The sequence below is a fragment of the Salvelinus fontinalis genome, unplaced genomic scaffold, assembly GCF_029448725.1.
Source record: "Salvelinus fontinalis isolate EN_2023a unplaced genomic scaffold, ASM2944872v1 scaffold_0174, whole genome shotgun sequence".
Taxonomy (NCBI): domain Eukaryota; kingdom Metazoa; phylum Chordata; class Actinopteri; order Salmoniformes; family Salmonidae; genus Salvelinus; species Salvelinus fontinalis.
This window is the reverse complement of record NW_026600383.1, coordinates 218,568-227,380: the sequence shown is the minus strand read 5'-3', so window position 1 is coordinate 227,380 and position 8,813 is coordinate 218,568.

Genomic DNA, 8,813 nt, shown 5'->3' with positions numbered 1-8,813 from the left:
CTGGAATACCAACAATATGGCTGTCAGTTCTGATGATATGGAGGGGAGGATGAGGGTCAAGGACCCGAATGGTCGGTAGTGGAAAGACACGGGAAGAAGAGAGATCATGATACCGACACAGGAAGAAGAGAGATCATGATACTGACACAGGAAGAAGAGAGATCATGATACTGAAAGACACAGGAAGAAGAGAGATCATGATACGGAAAGACACAGGAAGAAGAGAGATCATGATACTGAAAGACACAGGAAGAAGAGAGATCATGATACTGAAAGACACAGGAAGAAGAGAGATCATGATACTGAAAGACACAGGAAGAAGAGAGATCATGATACTGAAAGACACAGGAAGAAGAGAGATCATGATACTGAAAGACACAGGAAGAAGAGAGATCATGATACTGAAAGACACAGGAAGAAGAGAGATCATGATACTGAAAGACACAGGAAGCAGAGAGATCATGATACTGAAAGAAACAGGAAGAAGAGAGATCATGATACTGAAAGACACAGGAATAAGAGAGCTCATGATACTGAAAGACACAGGAAGAAGAGAGATTATGATACTGAAAGACACAGGAAGAAGAGAGATCATGATACTGAAAGACACAGGAAGAAGAGAGATTATGATACAGAAAGACACAGGAAGAAGAGAGATCATTATACTGAAAGACACAGGAAGAAGAGAGATCATTATACTGAAAGACACAGGAAGAAGAGAGATCATGATACTGAAAGACACAGGAAGAAGAGAGATTATGATACAGAAAGACACAGGAAGAAGAGAGATCATTATACTGAAAGACACAGGAAGAAGAGAGATCATGATACCGACACAGGAAGAAGAGAGATCATGATACTGACACAGGAAGAAGAGAGATCATGATACTGAAAGACACAGGAAGAAGAGAGATCATGATACGGAAAGACACAGGAAGAAGAGAGATCATGATACTGAAAGACACAGGAAGAAGAGAGATCATGATACTGAAAGACACAGGAAGAAGAGAGATCATGATACTGAAAGACACAGGAAGAAGAGAGATCATGATACTGAAAGACACAGGAAGAAGAGAGATCATGATACTGAAAGACACAGGAAGAAGAGAGATCATGATACTGAAAGACACAGGAAGAAGAGAGATCATGATACTGAAAGACACAGGAAGCAGAGAGATCATGATACTGAAAGAAACAGGAAGAAGAGAGATCATGATACTGAAAGACACAGGAATAAGAGAGCTCATGATACTGAAAGACACAGGAAGAAGAGAGATTATGATACTGAAAGACACAGGAAGAAGAGAGATCATGATACTGAAAGACACAGGAAGAAGAGAGATTATGATACAGAAAGACACAGGAAGAAGAGAGATCATTATACTGAAAGACACAGGAAGAAGAGAGATCATTATACTGAAAGACACAGGAAGAAGAGAGATCATGATACTGAAAGACACAGGAAGAAGAGAGATTATGATACAGAAAGACACAGGAAGAAGAGAGATCATTATACTGAAAGACACAGGAAGAAGAGAGATCATGATACAGAAAGACACGGGAAGAAGAGAGATCATTATACTGAAAGACACAGGAAGAAGAGAGATCATGATACTGAAAGACACGGGAGGAAGAGAGATCATGATACTGAAAGACACAGGAAGAAGAGAGATCATGATACTGACACAGGAAGAAGAGAGATCATGATACTGAAAGACACAGGAAGAAGAGAAATCATGATACTAAAAGACACAGGATGAAGAGAGATCATGATACTGACACAGGAAGAAGAGAGATCATGATACTGACACAGGAAGAAGAGAGATCATGATACAGAAAGACACAGGAAGAAGAGAGATGATAATACTGAAAGACACAGGAAGAAGAGAGATCACGATACAGAAAGCAGTGGAGCGTCTAGTAAAGAAAGCATAAAGAGGGTCGGAAGCGAGAGGGTAGGAAGCAAGAGTAGTGATGTGTTGGTGGAAAGTGGTGATGGTGGTTTGATGAGACCACAGGGCCTCATTTACACCCTATCTGACCAACCACTGCCATAGAGAAAGAGGTAGGAGAAGTCTAACTAGCACGGTTCATTGGACAAGGTAGATGACTTATATTTTGTGGCGGTCAGGTTCAGCAAGGGAAGATTGTGCAAATGGAAAAGCCTAATGGGAAGAAGATGAAAAGCCATGTCCCTGGTGCTTATGCCAGGTGGAGGGGAGTCGTCACCGGTGTCCCGTTATCCACAGATGATATTAAAGGAAATGTGACTGGAAGGCAGAGTGATTGAGACCAAAAGGTTGATCAGTAGGAAAAGAAGGGTCAAAGGACTGAAAGCCTATCAGTGATGCTGAGGTTTGAGAAGGTTTCGCCTGGAAAAAGTACAGAGAGGATTCCTTAGTTTCAGTGTGAGAGAATTTGTCCCATCCCCATTGTTCTAGATGCTGAAGAATGGGACATGTAGCTGTTCACACCAGGTGTCTCAGGCTTCGTTGTAGTGAAACACGTCAATCCCGGTCTACATTTTGACAGTTCGTTGCAAAAAGATATATATTTAGGTATTTTAGTAGTAAATCTAGTTATTTTGCCCCTAGCGGTTCAACTGTACACTTGAAATCATGATGTAGTGGAACCATGTCATCTCCAGGGAGGGTTTCAGTATGAAATACCCTTCTAGATGTGCTGGGTGGGACCCATAGACATTAAAACCACTAGATGTGCTGGGTGGTTCCCATAGACATTAAAACCACTAGATGTGCTGGGTGGTTCCCATAGACATTAAAACCACTAGATGTGCTGGGTGGTTCCCATAGACATTAAAACCACTAGATGTGCTGGGTGGTTCCCATAGACATTAAAACCACTAGATGTGCTGGGTGGTTCCCATAGACATTAAAACCACTAGATGTGCTGGGTGGTTCCCATAGACATTAAAACCACTAGATGTGCTGGGTGCTACCCATAGACATTAAAACCACTAGATGTGCTGGGTGGTTCCCATAGACATTAAAACCACTAGATGTGCTGGGTGGTTCCCATAGACATTAAAACCACTAGATGTGCTGGGTGGTTCCCATAGACATTAAAACCACTAGATGTGCTGGGTGGTTCCCATAGACATTAAAACCACTAGATGTGCTGGGTGGTTCCCATAGACATTAAAACCACTAGATGTGCTGGGTGGTTCCCATAGACATTAAAACCACTAGATGTGCTGGGTGGTTCCCATAGACATTAAAACCACTAGATGTGCTGGTGGTTCCCATAGACATTAAAACCACTAGATGGTGTTAGCGCTGAAGTCCTCCACGTATCGAAAACACACGATGGCGGATGATGATGCTGGAAGTATTTAAATTTGTGTTTGACGAGCAAAGCTGAACCGCTGTGATAAATGTTTAAAGGGCATGTATAATTTAATGATATATTTTGTTTCCTTAATAAAGGAGACAAGATTAATGGGTATGGTCCACACTCCAGGCCACCTGGTGGCGCCAATACACCTTCCAGTTGGTTGTCAACTGCCATAAAAAAATACACAGTATCTTTGCTTTCAAAATCACTGATATTTCAAAATCGACTTTGACTGAGACGTGTGATACTGATATTGAATTTCAACATACAGCCAATAGAAAATTTAATTTAATTAATTAATTTATTAAATTATTAAATTAATTCAAATTCCTCATCAGCTGGAGTTGAGAGAAATTCAATATTTGTTATTTTTATCATGGAATTGTATGAAATAGCCCATGAGGTGAGATCTTCATATATATTTATATATATTTATGAGTGGTAAGGGGAAAGCAACCGACTGAGGTTGAAATTCGAGGAGTGAACGCGGAGGAGGTGCATCTGCGACAGCCGAAAGTCAGACACTAATGTGGTTTTCCAACAGCACGCCTCAGATCAACATGGCACTGTTGCCTTGGTTTCTAAAATGTTTTCCAACTGCCCTCGACGGTTTCTTAATGAGTAGCAGCCATATGTAGCTGCTCAGTGAAACAACTTGTTCTCACTTAGAGGATAGAACCCAAGGAGCACTCAGTTCTATTCCAGAACCCAGGTAAAGAACGCCAAGGAGCACTCAGTTCTATTCCAGAACCCAGGTAAAGAACACCAAGGAGCACTCAGTTCTATTCCAGAACACAGGTAAAGAACACCAAGGAGCACTCAGTTCTATTCCAGAACCCAGGTAAAGAACACCAAGGAGCACTCAGTTCTATTCCAGGACCCAGGTAAAGAACACCAAGGAGCACTCAGTTCTATTCCAGAACCCAGGTAAAGAACACCAAGGAGCACCCAGTTCTATTCCAGAACCCAGGTAAAGAACACCAAGGAGCACTCAGTTCTATTCCAGAACACAGGTAAAGAACTCCAAGTAGCACTCAGTTCTATTCCAGAACCCAGGTAAAGAACACCAAGGAGCACTCAGTTCTATTCCAGAACCCGGGTAAAGAACACCAAGGAGCACTCAGTTCTATTCCAGACCCCAGGTAAAGAACACCAAGGAGCACTCAGTTCTATTCCAGACACCAGGTAAAGAACACCAAGGAGCACTCAGTTCTATTCCAGAACCCAGGTAAAGAACACCAAGGAGCACTCAGTTCTATTCCAGAACCCAGGTAAAGAACACCAAGGAGCAGTCAGTTCTATTCCAGAACCCGGGTAAAGAACACCAAGGAGCACTCAGTTCTATTCCAGAACCCAGGTAAAGAACACCAAGGAGCACTCAGTTCTATTCCAGAACCCAGGTAAAGAACACCAAGGAGCACTCAGTTCTATTCCAGAACCCAGGTAAAGAACACCAAGGAGCACCCAGTTCTATTCCAGAACCCAGGTAAAGAACACCAAGGAGCACTCAGTTCTATTCCAGAACCCAGGTAAAGAACACCAAGGAGCACTCAGTTCTATTCCAGAACCCAGGTAAAGAACACCAAGGAGCACTCAGTTCTATTCCAGAACCCAGGTAAAGATCACCAAGGAGCACTCAGTTCTCTTGTTCTCACTTAGAGGATAGAACCCAGCCTGAGTGGTGTTTATCTGAATGCTGAGAACCTAAGAACAACAGATATTTTGCCCGACTAGAACTTGAAATAAGTTCTGTTTCTTTCGGTCAGTAGATAAAGGGCCTCATCTGACTCTGGGTCAGTAGATAAAGGGCCTCATCTGACTCTGGGTCAGTAGATAAAGGGCCTCATCTGACTCTGGGTCAGTAGATAAAGGACCTCATCTGACTCTGGGTCAGTAGATAAAGGGCCTCATCTGACTCTGGGTCAGTAGATAAAGGGCCTCATCTGACTCTGGGTCAGTAGATAAAGGACCTCATCTGACTCTGGGTCAGTAGATAAAGGGTCTCATCTGACTCTGGGTCCGTAGATAAAGGGCCTCATCTGACTCTGGGTCAGTAGATAAAGGGCCTCATCTGACTCTGGGTCAGTAGATAAAGGGCCTCATCTGACTCTGGGTCAGTACATAAAGGGCCTCATCTGACTCTGGTTCAGTACATAAAGGGCCTCATCTGACTCTGGTTCAGTAGATAAAGGGCCTCATCTGACTCTGGGTCAGTAGATAAAGGGCTTCATCTGACTCAGGGTCAGTAGATAAACGGCCTCATCTGACTCTGGGTCAGTAGATAAACGGCCTCATCTGACTCTGGGTCAGTACAGAAAGTGCCTCATCTGACTCTGGCTCAGTACAGAAAGTGCCTCATCTGACTCTGGGTCAGTAGATAAAGAGCAAGCAGAACCCCCCCCCCTAAGCAGAACCCCCCCCCCCCCCCATGCTGATGCTCACTAGTCCCTGGCCTCCAGCCTCCCCCTCCCCCCCACTGGTTGACCTACTGTATACCGTCATCCAAATTGATGATTGTTTGCTTTCATGTGTCACTTCCGTACTGACTTAAAGCTAACCACCATAAATAACCACTGCCAGGAATTCCCATTAAAAAATGTTCTATGAAACATGACATAAATAAAATTAAAAAAATCTATTAAATTAAATATGTCCCTAAAAGCAATGCAGAGTTCACCAAGATGCGTTGTGAGATGTTTTTGAAGAGGATTACGGCTACTCACCAATTCCAGGAAATGCATCAGGACTCTCCCTATCAGCCCCATTCTAAGTCTATTACATCTGAATGAGCTCTGCTACTACATACATTAGACCACAAAGAGACCAGATCCAGAAGTGGATTTGTACTAAATTGATGTTTTTCAAAAAAACATTTACTGAGAAATATATTGAATAAAAAATAACAACAGGTTTAATTGGTACTTCCTGTTTACCAAATAAAATAAAGCAGTGTTCTTTATTTTATAATAGATTGTTACACGTAGACCTATGCACAATATTCTGCACTTACACTTTTCGGCCGACTGAGAGTTGTTATGTATTATTACAAATACTATAAACAATCATCTAGATAAGTGACACGTTAAAAACAAACTATATTTCCTTACATGAACCCGTGTGTCTATATAGGAGGGGTTGGATAATGTATCTATATAGGAGGGGCTGGGTAATGTGTCTATAGGAGGGGTTGGGTAATGTGTCTATATAGGAGGGGTTGGATAATGTATCTATATAGGAGGGGTTGGGTAATGTGTCTATAGGAGGGGTTGGGTAATGTGTCTATATAGGAGGGGTTGGATAATGTATCTATATAGGAGGGGTTGGGTAATGTGTTGATATAGGAGGGGTTGGGTAATGTGTCTATATAGGAGGGGTTGGGTAATGTGTCTATATAGGAGGGGTTGGGTAATGTGTCTATAGGAGGGGTTGGGTAATGTGTCTATAGGAGGGGTTGGGTAATGTGTCTATAGGAGGGGTTGGGTAATGTATCTATAGGAGGGGTTGGGTAATGTGTCTATAGGAGGGGTTGGGTAATGTGTCTATAGGAGGGGTTGGGTAATGTGTCTATATTAGAGGGGTTGGGTAATGTGTCTATAGGAGGGGTTGGGTAATGTGTCTATATTAGAGGGGTTGGGTAATGTGTCTATATAGGAGGGGTTGGATAATGTATCTATATAGGACGGGCTGGGTAATGTGTTGATATAGGAGGGGTTGGGTAATGTGTCTATAGGAGGGGTTGGGTAATGTGTCTATAGGAGGGGTTGGGTAATGTGTTGATATAGGAGGGGTTGGGTAATGTGTTGATATAGGAGGGGTTGGGTAATGTGTCTATAGGAGGGGTTGGGTAATGTGTCTATATAGGAGGGGTTGGGTAATGTGTTGATATAGGAGGGGTTGGGTAATGTGTCTATAGGAGGGGTTGGGTAATGTGTCTATAGGAGGGGTTGGGTAATGTGTCTATATAGGAGGGGTTGGGTAATGTATCTGTAGGAGGGGTTGGGTAATGTATTTATATAGGAGGGGTTGGGTAATGTGTCTATAGGAGGGGTTGGGTAATGTGTCTATATTAGAGGGGTTGGGTAATGTGTCTATAGGAGGGGTTGGGTAATGTGTCTATATTAGAGGGGTTGGGTAATGTGTCTATATAGGAGGGGTTGGATAATGTATCTATATAGGAGGGGCTGGGTAATGTGTTGATATAGGAGGGGTTGGGTAATGTGTCTATAGGAGGGGTTGGGTAATGTGTCTATAGGAGGGGTTGGGTAATGTGTCTATATTAGAGGGGTTGGGTAATGTGTCTATAGGAGGGGTTGGGTAATGTGTCTATATTAGAGGGGTTGGGTAATGTGTTGATATAGGAGGGGTTGGGTAATGTGTCTATATAGGAGGGGTTGGGTAATGTGTTGATATAGGAGGGGTTGGGTAATGTGTCTATAGGAGGGGTTGGGTAATGTGTCTATATAGGAGGGGTTGGGTAATGTGTTGATATAGGAAGGGTTGAGTAATGTGTCTATATAGGAGGGGTTGGGTAATGTGTCTATATAGGAGGGGTTGGGTAATGTATCTATATAGGAGGGGTTGGGTAATGTGTCTATATAGGAGGGGTTGGGTAATGTATCTGTAGGAGGGGTTGGGTAATGTATTTATATAGGAGGGGTTGGGTAATGTGTCTATAGGAGGGGTTGGGTAAGGTGTCTATATAGGAGGGGTTAGGTAATGTGTCTATATAGGAGGGGTTGGGTAATGTGTCTATAGGAGGGGTTGGGTAATGTGTCTATATAGGAGGGGTTGGGTAATGTGTCTATTGGAGATATTGGGTAATGTCTCTATATAGGAGGGGTTGGGTAATGTGTCTATAGGAGGGGTTGGGTAATGTGTCCATATAGGAGGGGTTGGGTAATGTGTCTATATAGGAGGGGCTGGGTAATGTGTCTATAGGAGGGGTTGGGTAATGTGTCTATATAGGAGGGGTTGGGTAATGTGTCTATAGGAGGGGTTGGGTAATGTGTCTATATAGGAGGGGTTTGGTAATGTATCTATAGGAGGGGTTGGGTAATGTGTCTATAGGAGGGGTTAGGTAATGTGTCTATATAGGAGGGGTTGGGTAATGTGTCTATATAGGAGGGGTTGGGCAATGTGTCTATAGGAGGGGTTGGGTAATGTGTCTATAGGAGGGGTTGGGTAATGTATCTATAGGAGGGGTTGGGTAATGTGTCTATAGGAGGGGTTGGGTAATGTGTCTATATAGGAGGGGTTGGGTAATGTGTCGATATAGGAGGGGTTAGGTAATGTGTCTATATAGGAGGGGTTGGGTAATGTGTCTATGGGAGGGGTTGGGTAATGTGTCTATAGGAGGGGTTGGGTAATGTGTCTATAGGAGGGGTTGGGTAATGTGTCTATAGGAGGGGTTGGGTAATGTGTCTATAGGAGGGGTTGGGTAATGTGTTGATATAGGAGGG